At 39.1% G+C, this 12,584-nt stretch overlaps 1 pseudogene; it reads right to left on the minus strand.

Moving 5' to 3' along the window:
• Positions 1 to 1,120: 1,120 nt before the first annotated feature.
• On the minus strand, positions 1,121 to 2,146 carry LOC136154259 (ARL14 effector protein-like pseudogene; annotated as a pseudogene).
• Positions 2,147 to 12,584: the final 10,438 nt, after the last annotated feature.

Genomic DNA, 12,584 nt, shown 5'->3' on the forward strand with positions numbered 1-12,584 from the left:
TTGGTGGGATAGAGATAGGGGCTTTTTGTCTATTTTTAGCCCATTACATCTGCAGCCTCAGCCAGTGCCTGCACAACTGTGTTCAGTGGAAAGTCTCTTTGTGCCAAATCCAAAGCTTCAGAAGAAGCAATTAAATGTTCCTGAGCAGTAAACATGGAAAAGTGGAAAAGCAACTTTCTTCTTACAGATGATTTGAATAAAACTTGGTGTCAAAGATGACTGAAGAGAAACTTTCCCGATGATGCTGTGGGTGTGAACATTTTCATAGAGATTTTCCCTAAAAACAGTTTTGCACACTAGCTGCCAAACCTGGCCCAGATGTTTCACATCAGTCTTCTGAGATGGTATCTTCACTGAGGTCAGCAGAAACTCTAGCTGAATGTCCTTAAATCCTGTACCTCCAAGACCAAATGCAACTTAGGCCTTAGGAATTTTGTAGCACCTTGGCCAGTTCTGTGTGGCTGGTAAGCTTAGCTGCCAAAAAAATGCTTTTAAATCATTTGTATGTAACAACTAGATTAAAATTTGTCCTTTGAGGTCTGCTTCCAGTTGGCATTTTGGATATCACTTAAATTGAATCTCTGCTTTTGTGCTCATATACTGGGCCATGTGGCCATGGGGCCTATTAAGCTTTTTTTTTAAAAAAAACAAATTTCATTTTAGTATTGTTAAAACAGTAATAATAAAAAATGAGACTACGAGTATGCAGTGCCAAGTTAATCCAAATAGCAATTCTGATTTAGAACTGATAATGTGTAAGATCCTAATGGTAACTAGCTATTATAAACATATGTTCCGTGTCAAGACAAGCTCTCAGCTACAGAATTCTGAAAATCCTAATACTCCATCTCCTAAGGTATCAGCAAAGAGGAAAGGGATTTTTAATCTGAGAGCAGAGTAGCAACTGAGTTGCTTGTTACCAGGGGAGGAATTTGAGTCGTCACAGCAGGAAGGTTAGAGAAGGACAGCGTGTTACACAGGGTTCTATGGCTTCAGAGAACACTAACTAGTCTAAACTGTATTTTTCAAACTTTTTTCCCCCAGTCCTAAAATTCACCCAGGAGAAAGAGGCTGGTTTAACTGCAAGGAAGAGAAACTTGATCAGCCTGGAGGGCTGCTCCTAGTCGGAGACGTCGAATGGCATCGTGCTGATGACCTCCCCATTCTCATCGAGCATGCTGGTGTAGGCCCAGCGGCGGTTGCAGCGGCACGTGGGCCTGCACTTGGTGGAGTTACACTTGGGGCACGGGTAGAAGCAACCCGGGCAATCTTCATCGAGGCAATCACACAGGTCAGCCTGATTGACGAGGAGCCTGCCCTTTCCGTCATACTTCTTGGCTTCGCGCTTTGGAGTAGAAATCTCACTCTTCTTTGACATTGGCTCATTCTTCTGCTGCTGCCTTATTCCAGGATTAAAGTTGGCGATCTGAGGCCCGGGGTTTCGAAATGTCAACCATTTTAACTGCCGGTCCAGCTGTTTCATTTTCTTCTCCTCCATCTCACTGGCTCTCTCAGGAGAACGTTGACGTGCAGGTCTCTCTCGCACGGAACTGCTTTTTTCTGCTTGTTCACTCATTTCTGCTCACCTGGGGACACAAACAAAGTCAGCAACCATTTGTGGTGGCTCATTCAACCATGAGGATGCTGGATCTGGTAAACGTCTTTCCAGAATGGGCCTGTTAAGTTTTCACTTCAAACCTGGGTTAAGTGGATAGGAGCAAGTTTCTCAGCACCAACAAATCTTTGGACAAAAGTGCTTTTACCAGATAGTTTTTCCTCCTTTACTTCACCATCTCTTTTTTCTATCACATGTTTAAATAATCATTCATGTTTGCAGAGACTAGTACTTCTCAAACATTAATGTGCATATGAATCATGAAACTTCTTGTTAAAAACTAGATTATGATTCAGTTAGGACTGGGGTGGGGCCAGAGAGTCTATCTTTCTAATGTATGCCCAGATTGTACTGATACTGCTAATTCCAAACCTACTTTGAGTCTCAAGGGCCTAGACTTAAACCAATAGTGATCAGGGGCAAAAATTGCTTTGCTTTAATAGAAATCCAGTTATTCTTCTTAGGTGAGTGGTCCTAGGATAGAAAAACAACAGTTTTTTATGCAAAGAATCTCCTTCTCTCCCCAAAGCTCCCCCCGACCGCCCCCACACTAGGCAAACTCTTGACTTTTCCTCCAGCTAAATTGGTTTGAACAAAGAAAATATTGTTTGGACCACTTCAGATCAATAAACATATTCCTTGTTTCTAATGACTATAGTTAGTAATGGAAATTGGATGGTCATTTTTAGCAACTGCCTTTTCTCTTGAAAACATCAGCACATTAGCTGTCGTTTATTTATTTCCTTTGAAGTGACCTCCAATTCTTCTCAGGAAACACTCTACAAACTACTTTAAGGTAATTAATCATATTGAATTAGTGATTGGTTTTTAAAAGGCTTTCTAAAGTCAGTACATTCCCAAGGACTCTCAGTGTCATTTCACCTCTCTCAATGTCTCATTGTCTCCATGGATATGTCTCGTCCCTCACCACTCCCTCCATCCCTCTGTTTCTCTCCTAATTGGCCCACATCCTACAGACTCCACAAACTTCCCAAACTACTAATAATTTAGAGTAGAGAGGCAGAGGACGCCCATTTCTTTAAGGATGTTCTGCCTAGCTTCAAGAAGCAAACTGGCTAAAAGTGAGAGAGACAGAGGATGGGGCATCAGCTGTGAGAAGATCACCATACTAGAGAAAAAATTCCCTTTGCTTCTCACTGGAGAGTTTCAGGCAATTCCAGAGGACTGGCCACACTCTGTTTGATACATACTACTAATTTCACACAACAGGTTCCCTTTTAGGTCTTCCTTGTCACTTGAACAATGTAGTGTCTACAGAGAGGGAAAAGCAAATGATTCCTCTAAGTCTCTCTCTTCAATTGGATTTATTTGCCAGGATCTTGTTGACTAAATACCCAGGACAAAAATAATAGTTTCATAATTTCTACCTAAGTTACTCCAATATCTTGGCAGGTCTAGAATATTTAGTTTTTTCATTACTCTTATTCTTTGAGTTCTAATTTCATGGTTAACTACTCATCTTACTTTTTTGGGGGAAAAAAAAGGGGTAGCAGCTACCTTTGTGCTACATTACCCTAGGCAGAGGAGCCTCAGGCATCACACTGCCAGGGATCAGACACTAGCACTGTCTTCACCACTGTCTGACTTTAACTTAAGATGACTTCAGTTGCTTCACCTCAGTTTCCTCATCTGAACGTGGGGATAATAAAAGTACCTTCTCTATGGGTATGCCCTAAATTAGGTGCAGTTAGAACTTCAAAGATGATATAAGACCAGGTTTCTGCCCGCAAAGGTTTGGCAATCTCCACTGGAGAGATCAATTATCTGTAGCTCACTGCAAGGACAGGTAATGGTGCTCCAGTTCAGACTCAGAGAACCCTATGGGGGGTGGGGGTGGGGTGGGGTTCATAATAATCAAGTATCAATAGAGCTTCCCTATTTAGAACTAAGATTCATATATTTTTTTCTGTGCCACCTCCCCCCCGAGTTTAGTGAGGTGCTCGGTCACTCAGTTCTGTCCAACTCTTTGCAACCGCATGAACTACAGCCCTTCAGGCTCCTCTGTCCATTTTCCAGGCAAGAATATTGGAGTGGGTTGCCATTCTCTTCTCCAGAACTGAGCTTTACATCTTAGCGAATTCCAGTTCATTCCCATAATGAAAAAAAAAATGTGTGTGTGTGTATGTGCAAATTTGCCACCATAATACAGTCAAAAGCCACTATTTTTTTTCTCATTCATTCAACAAATACTGATCAAGAGTATAGCATATACGGTAGGAACTGTGCCCTATTTATTGCAGTCACAATTACACACACAAGTCCAGAGTCCTTCAAGCACTGGTCTTTACAAAAATGAATAAATTGGGATAAAAATCTTTCACTCTTCAATTAAGCAAAATATCTCTGTTGGCCAATTTTAAGGCACAGTGTTTGGTTCAGAAACAGGCATCAGGACTCTGGTGGAGAAACTCAAAGGTTAGGTATGAATAGCTGTGAACCAAACATAAAACTGATTCTCGATACCTTTACAGTAAAAGCAGAGTTTGTTGCCTGTCTGAATGTTCCAATGTTGTTCCACTGATATTCCTTTTATTTTTAGAGTATTAACAGTTAGTAAAAGAAAATAGAATCAGATTACAATGAGACCTTTTACTGCAGGAGCACTGTAATAACCCAATTTGCTGGATACTGCAAGTAAAATCAGCAGGCAACTGAACAGATGTGGCCATTTTATGTTCAGCTATAGCACACTCAACCTTTGACAGGAGATGTGTTTGTGAACCAGAAATGGTAGCTTAAACCCCAGGGCCTCTTAAACCCTTGACCTCTCTCAAACATGTTGGGAGGATATATTGAGGCAAACACTTCAAGGAAATTCAAAATATAAATAATTGCTTGGTGAATGCATTTGAACCCTTGACATTCCAACCCTGTTGGTCAGGAAAGATCTTGGTATTTTCACAGGGAGCTAATTTTTCTGTTGAAATCACTTTGAAGGTAACATTATTTTTCTCTTGTCACTCAACCATTTATTTACTTGTCATAAAATAAAATGAAAAATCTCTGAGCCCAACCACATAAAAGTCTTAAATACATGAGGTTTATAATTTTCTTTCTTACCATAGTTCTGTTAGTCCTTAAATGTCATGGTGCTGAGAATATCCTTTTTGTGTTTCTTTTCTGGATTGTTCTCCCTCTGAGCAATGGTACCAGAATCTTTTAGAATGACATTTATTTGCTAATTGGATTAAAGGCGAGTTAATAGAAGACTTTTTCTCAACTATCTGGGATATATTCTTAATATGGAAAACATGTTTCAACATCTTTTTGCATCTTTGTGTTCATGATTATAGTAAGGTGTCAGAATATTCCAAATGATTCAAATTCACTTTCCACAGAGTTGGAAGCAGGAAGCCATTAAGATGAAAGCCTTTAAACTTACATGTATTAACAGGAGGTGAAAGAAGGTAGAAAAGGGAGGGAGGAGTCCGTAAGACTTGTTCTTGGTTGATGTTTTTTATACTTCTCTCAGCTCTCAAAACTGTCTTTTTGTTTAATTCATTTATTGAAGCAGTTGATGCTTGTTATTATCCCACGCACATAGATTAAAAATATTAAAATATACTTACTAAGTGGAAGATGAAAGATAATCCTGATTTAGGTGGTTACACTGCTTTCACCGAAGACAGTCCTTTTACCTAGAAACCATAAAAAAGGCAATTTATCATCTATTCATTAGGGGGAAAATGTATTAAATGTAACACACAAATAAAATCTCCTGTCCTTCAGAATAATTCTGTCTCTTAACTTTCATCTTCATCTAAAAATGTTTATACCGGTTTTGTAGGCCATTGGTATTTGAGAAACTGGGAGGAAAATGGTTATTAGTGAAATAGTCTTAATGAAACATAATTTCAAGTGCTCAAATTATGTTAAAAAATAAGAGGGAAGGGGACAAAAGAAATCTTATTTCAGGAGTACCCTGGCTGAAAGTTTCAACAAATTTAGTCTTTTAAAAAAACCTTCATTAATAGTAATAATGAAAGAGATCCTTTTCATTTAACAGTAAGAATGATTAATTTGGAATTATAAAAACTTTACATTTTCCATAACTGATACTTGGAATCAAAGATGTATGGGACCTCTGTTTATATTTGATGTTATACAAAAGACTTGATGTATAGAGAAGTGAAAATTCTTGGGTCCTGCACCCAGAAATTCCAATTCATTAAGTCTGCGGGGTTGCCTGTGACTCTGCATTTTTAACAAACAGTCGGAGCTGATTCTGATGTTGGCGGTCCAGGGACCACACCTGGAGAAGGGTGGTTGTGTAACTCTTCTGAGACTGTAACAGAGCCCAGCTCTGCCTGCCATCCTCGCTCACACAACTGTTGCTAAATATTCCTCAACAAAGATCTTTCAGGAGATGGCTTTCATACAGTTTGATATCTTGAGATGCATTCTGAGTGATCCTCAGTCATAACAGTTAAACAACCTTTGTTTAATTCACTATACACCTCCTGAAATTAGTGAACATACGAGGGTGTATCTGGTAACTGTCTACAACCACACTACACATTTTGCCAGAAACCTCTGGTTAAATAGAGATGGGGCTGCCTATTCACCTAGATTTGAAATACAAATGAAATATTAGAATTCAAATGAAGGATTCTTAGCCTACCACCATTATATACTGGTCTTCCCTGGTGGGTCAGAGGTTAAAGCGTCTGCCTGCAATGCGGGAGACCTGGGTTCGATCCCTGGGTCGGGAAGATGCCCTGGAGAAGGAAATGGCAACCCACTCCAGTACTCTTGCCTGGAGAATCCCAAGGACGGAGGAGCCTGGTAGGCTACAGTCCACGGGGTTGCAAAGAGTCGGACATGACTGAGAGACTTCACTTTATTATATACTAGAGAAGAGATGATGTCATTTGGAGCAAATCATAAGAGACAATGCCCATACATTAAAAAGTTGTTGAAAGGGTAAAGAGAGAGGGTTGAATTTAGACAAAGATCAGGTTATTTTTACAACTGGTAAATAGTATAGTCTGTTTTGCTGAGTTTCACCAGCTCTTGCTTCTCTTTATCTTCCTAAATAAAATTAGATGTGTTCCTGCAAGCAGAATTCAAGAAGGCTTCTGGTGAATTCTAGACTGTCTCTGAGTAGTGTGTCCCTCATCACAAATACCTGGAGTGGAGGAGGATCCAGAAAGCTGCCACGCCCACAGAACTGCTTTTCTCTGCCTGAAGGAGTGCTGGACCAGTTCTCCAAAGGAGGCCAGACAAGAGCTTACAAATGAGGCACAAGGCACAGTTCCTACGGGATCCAACTATTTGTTTCTTCCCTCCTTACCCACCCTTCTTTTCTCCTCTGTTGACACCCTGTAGAAGGAAAGTGTGGCAGAATGTATTATTTGTTCGTGATTTTTCCTTCTGTTCCCTGAATTGTGCCATAGTTTCACTAGGTAGATTATACTTCTCCATCCCATTAACCTTGAAATTCGTCATATGACTTGCTTGGGCTAAGGGATAATGGGCACAAGTGATCATTAAAGAGTTCTGTGCTGAGATATTAAAGGGCATTGCAAATTTCTGCCAAGTTCTTGTATTTCTGTCATCTACCATGAGAAGTGCATACCCCAGGAAGTTGCTGACTGCAAAATGAGACACATATGGACAGACCTCAATTTGATTCACAACCTTAAGCAGAGCTGCCATAAGTGACCCAGAGACACATGAGGAAGAACATCAATGGTATCTTAGTAAACCACTAAGATTTAGGGGTGGGGTGTTTGCTATGCAGCAGCATCATAGCCTTAGCCGAATAACACACGAGGATAAGTGCCATTTACTTGGGACTCACACCTTGACAAGCACCGCTAACATTAGCTCCTTTAATCTACAAAATTTCCTTCTGAGATCTGCTAATGCTTCCATCTTTCATGAAACATTTGCTCAGAGAAGGCAAGGACTCACAGCTAACAAGTGGCTAAGCCAGAAACTCAAATTCACGTGTGCCCACGTTCAAATATTGTGTTGGCCAAAAAGTTCATTTGGGTTTCTTGTAACATTTCATGGAAAAAGCCGAATGAACTTTTTTGCCAACCCAATACAATGAGTTTTTCCATGGCTTTTTCCTATTTTTCGTGCAGTTGAAACCACAGGTGATAGCAACAACCACCACATAAAACACAATTTCACTCTTTTATGAAGGACACTTTCCTGGGTCCTCTTTGAATCCAATTACTAATTGGGATACTTAAGTTCTCTTTTGTTCTGCTCTAGATTGAATCATAGCCCATGAGATTTGAAATGGTAAGTCTTCAGCTCGGAAAGTATTGTGCTTTAGAAACCACAGGAAAGCTTAAAATAGATTGGAATATTCTGAGGTTATAGGTAGGAGAGAAAACTGTACCAGATAAAAACCAGTTGAGCCAGTGTTTTGAGCTTTTCTTGACTAAACCAGACAGACTCCATAGGAAACTACTCAGGATCCTCCCTGTGTCCCCACTGCAAGAGATGATCATTCAGAAAGCACCGCCAGTATTGTTGCAGGGACACTCAGAAGGAAATATTTCCCATCTCTGGCTGCACATTAGAATCATTTGGAGACCTTGAGGAAAAAAAAATCTGGCCCTGCTGACAAGCAAACTCAATTGACATTTCTGAGTGAGAAGCTGAGCATGTTTTTCTCTTTTATTGGCGGTGGTAATGTAAATGTTTTAAAGTTCCCCAGGTGATTCTATTTTCTTTGACCACACTGAGTAGTGTGTGGGATACTAGATCCCAGATCAGGAAACAAACCCTGGCCACTCCCCGACCCCAGACTGCAGTGGAAGCGTGGAGTCCCACCCACTGGACCACCAGGGAAGACCCCCCAGGTGACTCTCACAGACAACATACCTACTCTCCTATCATCATTCTTTACCATTTCTCTTTCCTCTGTGGAAAATTCACTGAATCTATAGTTACTTACTGAAAATCCACATCTATGCTAATTCCTCAAGTGGTGTTTGCCAAGGGCTAGACTGTAAAAGTTTATAGAGTTTGTAAAGAATTCACTAAAACTGTTATCTTCTAACTTAAAGAGGAAAGATGTCAGAGGCTTCATTAACGAAATAAATAAAGCCCCAACTGTCATTTCTAGTGATTGTATACATGGTTCATACTCTTCCATGACTATTTTGGGGCACTGACATGATAGTTTAATTTGCACATACAAGTTCCCAAGGATTAGCTGTGACTGGCATAGCCCGAGATTCAGACATGTATGCTATCTTGCTCCTGCATACAGAGACCCCTTGTGGCACTTATCTGACTGCCTCCTGGGATATGTGGGAATCTTTCTATTTCTTTTACAGTAAGATACACAACTCTCTTATTGCACTGGTGGCAACTGATTTTTTTTCAATGCCTTTGAATGAAAATAATATCTAATATTTATGGAGTACTGTCTATGTGCCAGGCAGTATCCTTAGTGTTCTACATGCTTTAACTCATTTGATCCTTAACTCTATGAGGTAGATAATCTATTGTCCTCATTTTACAGAAGAAAAAAACTGAGGCACAGAAAAATTAAGTAAGGTGTCTAGGGTCACACACATATTAAAGGATCAAGCTGGAATTTGAACCCAGAAAGTCTAGATCCAGAATCTGGATTTGGAGCCACTAGAAATACCACATCCCTTAGAAGGTAAGGGACTGATCTGAGTACATTTTAGGAGAGGCTGTAGAGCAACCAGTAGTCTCGTCACTGCTAATGGAAGTGCAAACTTGTACAAACACAAACAAATGGTTTGATGACAGCTGATACCTACTAAAGCTGAACACCTGCTTACCCTATGACCCAGTAATTCCTGGGTACATATCCCAAAACAGTGCATACTTGTGTTGATGAAAGGACATGAATTTGGGTGTTTGTAACAGCACTGAACTGGAGACTACCCAAAGGTCCATCAACAGGAAAGCAGGTAAACACATTCTAGTGTATTTATACCGCTGTGCAGCAATGAAAGGAAAAAATGTATCACTGCACAGAGTAATAAGGAAGGCTCTCACAAACATAATGCTGACTGATAGAAGTCAGGAAAATAGAGCACAGGCTATATGTTGCTATTTATATAAAGTCCAAAGGCAGGCAAAAGGAATCTCTGCTACTAGGCGTCAGGCTATTGGCTAACCCAAGGGGGAGAAGCTGTGTCTGGAATAAGTATTTGGGGAGGGGGCTTCTGGGGTCGTGGGTAAAGATATATTTTCTTATTGGTGCTATGTGGCTTGTGGGATCTAGTTCCCAGACCAGGGATTGAAACCATGCCCTCTGCAGTAGGAACAAGGAGTCCTAACCAGTGGACTGCTAGGGGAATCCCAAGTCCTCTTTATTGATCTGTTCATTGTCCACAGCATGTTTAAGTTCTGAAATTTCAGTGAGTCTTACACTTAGGTTACATGCACTTTTCTGTATGGACACTATATATCAATAAAAAAATTTTGCAAGCTACTATCTGTGATGAAATATTACCTAGAGATAGATTTCATTAAATATTTTCAAATAAACAAGGCATATCTGTAAAAGCAGTGCTAAGGCGAAGGTTCATAGCAATACAGGCTTACGTCAAGAGACAAGAAAAAAGTCAAATAAATAACCTTAGTCTACACCTAAAGCAACTTGAAAAGAAAGAAACTATGAACCCGAGGGTTAGTAGAGGGAAAGAAGTCTTAAAAATTAGGGCAGAAATAAATGGAAAAGAAACAAAAGATACCATAGCAAAAATAAACAAAACAAAAGCTGGTTCTTGTAGAAGATAAATAAAATTGACAATCCATTAGCCAGACTTATCAAGAACAAAGGGAGAAAAATCAAATCAACAGAATTAGAAGTCAACATGGAGAGATCACAACAGACAACAGAAATAGAAAGGATCCGAAGAGATTATTATCAGCAACTATATGCAAGTAAAATGGAGGACAGCTTGGAAGAAATGGACAAATTCTTAGAAAAGTGCAACTTTCCAAAATTGAACCAGGAAGAAATATAAAATCTTAATAGAACCATCACAAGCATGGAAATTGAAACTGTAATCAGAAATCTTCCAACAAACCAAAGCCCAGAGGGCTTCACAGTTGAATTCTACCAAAAATTCAGAGAAGAACTAACACCTATCCTACTCAAACTCTTCCACAAAGTTGCAGAATTTTGCACAAAATTGCACAAAATTCCACAAAATGTAAACTTCCAAGCTCATTCTATGAGGCCACCATCACCCTAATACCCAAAACTGACAAAGATGCCACAAAGAAAGGAAACTACAGGCCAGTATCACTGATGACATAGGTGCAAAAATCCTGAACAAAATTCCAGCAAACAGAATCCAACAACATATTAAAAAGATCATACATCATGACCAAGTGGGTTTTATCCCAGGGATGCAAGGATTCTTCAATATCCACAAATCAGTCAATGTAATAGACCATTGATAACAAAATTGATAAATTGATTAATTTGTATTAATAAATTGATAAATTGATAAATAAAAACCATACGATTATCTCAATAGATGCAGAGAAAGTCTTTGACAAAATTCAACATCCATTTATGATAAAAACCCTCCAGAAAGCAGGAATAGAAGGAACATACCTCAACATAATAAAAGCTATATATAACAAACCCTCAGTAAACATTATCCTCAATGGTGAAAAATTGAAAGCACTTGTCCTAAAGTCAGGAACAAGACAAGCGTGCCCACTCTCACCACTACTATTCAACAAAATTTTGGAAGTTTTGGCCACAGAAATCAGAGAAGATAAAGAAATAAAAGGAATCCAGATTGAAAAAGAAGCAGCAAAACTCTCACTGTTTGCAGATGACATGATCCTCTACATAGAAAAGCCTAAAGACTCCACCAGAAAATTACTAATCAATGAATATAGTAAAGTTGAAGGATATAAAATTAACACACAGAAATCCCTTGCATTCCTACACACTAACTATGAGGAAACAGAAAGAGAAATAAAGGAAACAATTCCATTCATCATTGCAACGAAAAAAAAAAATAAAATAGGAATATACCTACCTAAAGAAACAAAAGACCTATACATAGAAAACTATAAAACACTGGTGATCCCCTTCTGATGCCTATGTCAGAAGCTTTCTCTATCTCCTTTATACTTTAATAAGACTTTATTACACACACAAAAAAACACTGGTGAAAGAAATCAAAGAGGACACAAATAGATAGAGAAATATACCATGTTCATGGATCAGAAGCATTAATATAGTGAAAATAAGTATACTACGCCAAAGCAATCTATAGATTCAATGCAATCCCCAGCAAGCTACCAATGGTATTTTTCAGAGAACTAGAACAAATCATTTCACAATTTGTATGGAAATACAAAAAGTCTCGAATAGCCAAAGCAATCTTGAGAAAGAAGAGTGAAACTGGAGGACTCAACCTGCCTGACTTCAGTCTCTACTACAAAGCCACAGTCATCAAAACAGCATGGTACTGGCACCAAGACAGAAATACAGATCAATGGAACAAAATAGAAAGCCCAGAGATAAATCCACGCACCTATGGACACCTTATCTTTGACAAAGGAGGCAAGAATATACAATGGAGAAAAGACAATCTCTTTAAAAAGTGGTGCTGAGAAAACTGGTCAACCACTTGTAAAGGAATGAAACTAGAACACTTTCTAACACCATACACAAAAATAAGTTCAAAATGGATTAAAATGTAAATGTAAGACCAGAAACCATTAAACTCCTAGAGGAAGTTTAAACACTCTCCGACATAAACCACAGCAGGATCCTCTATGACACGCCTCCCAGAATATTGGAAGTAAAAGCAAAAAGAAACAAATGGGACCTAATTAAAGTTAAAAGCTTCTGCACAACAAAGGAAACTATAAGCCAGGTGAAGAGATGGCCTTCACAATGGGAGAAAATAATAGCAAACAAAGCAACGGACAAAGAATTGATCTCAAAAATATACAAGCAACTCCTGCA

Source organism: Muntiacus reevesi, chromosome X, assembly GCF_963930625.1.
Source record: "Muntiacus reevesi chromosome X, mMunRee1.1, whole genome shotgun sequence".
In the NCBI taxonomy this organism is placed as follows: domain Eukaryota; kingdom Metazoa; phylum Chordata; class Mammalia; order Artiodactyla; family Cervidae; genus Muntiacus; species Muntiacus reevesi.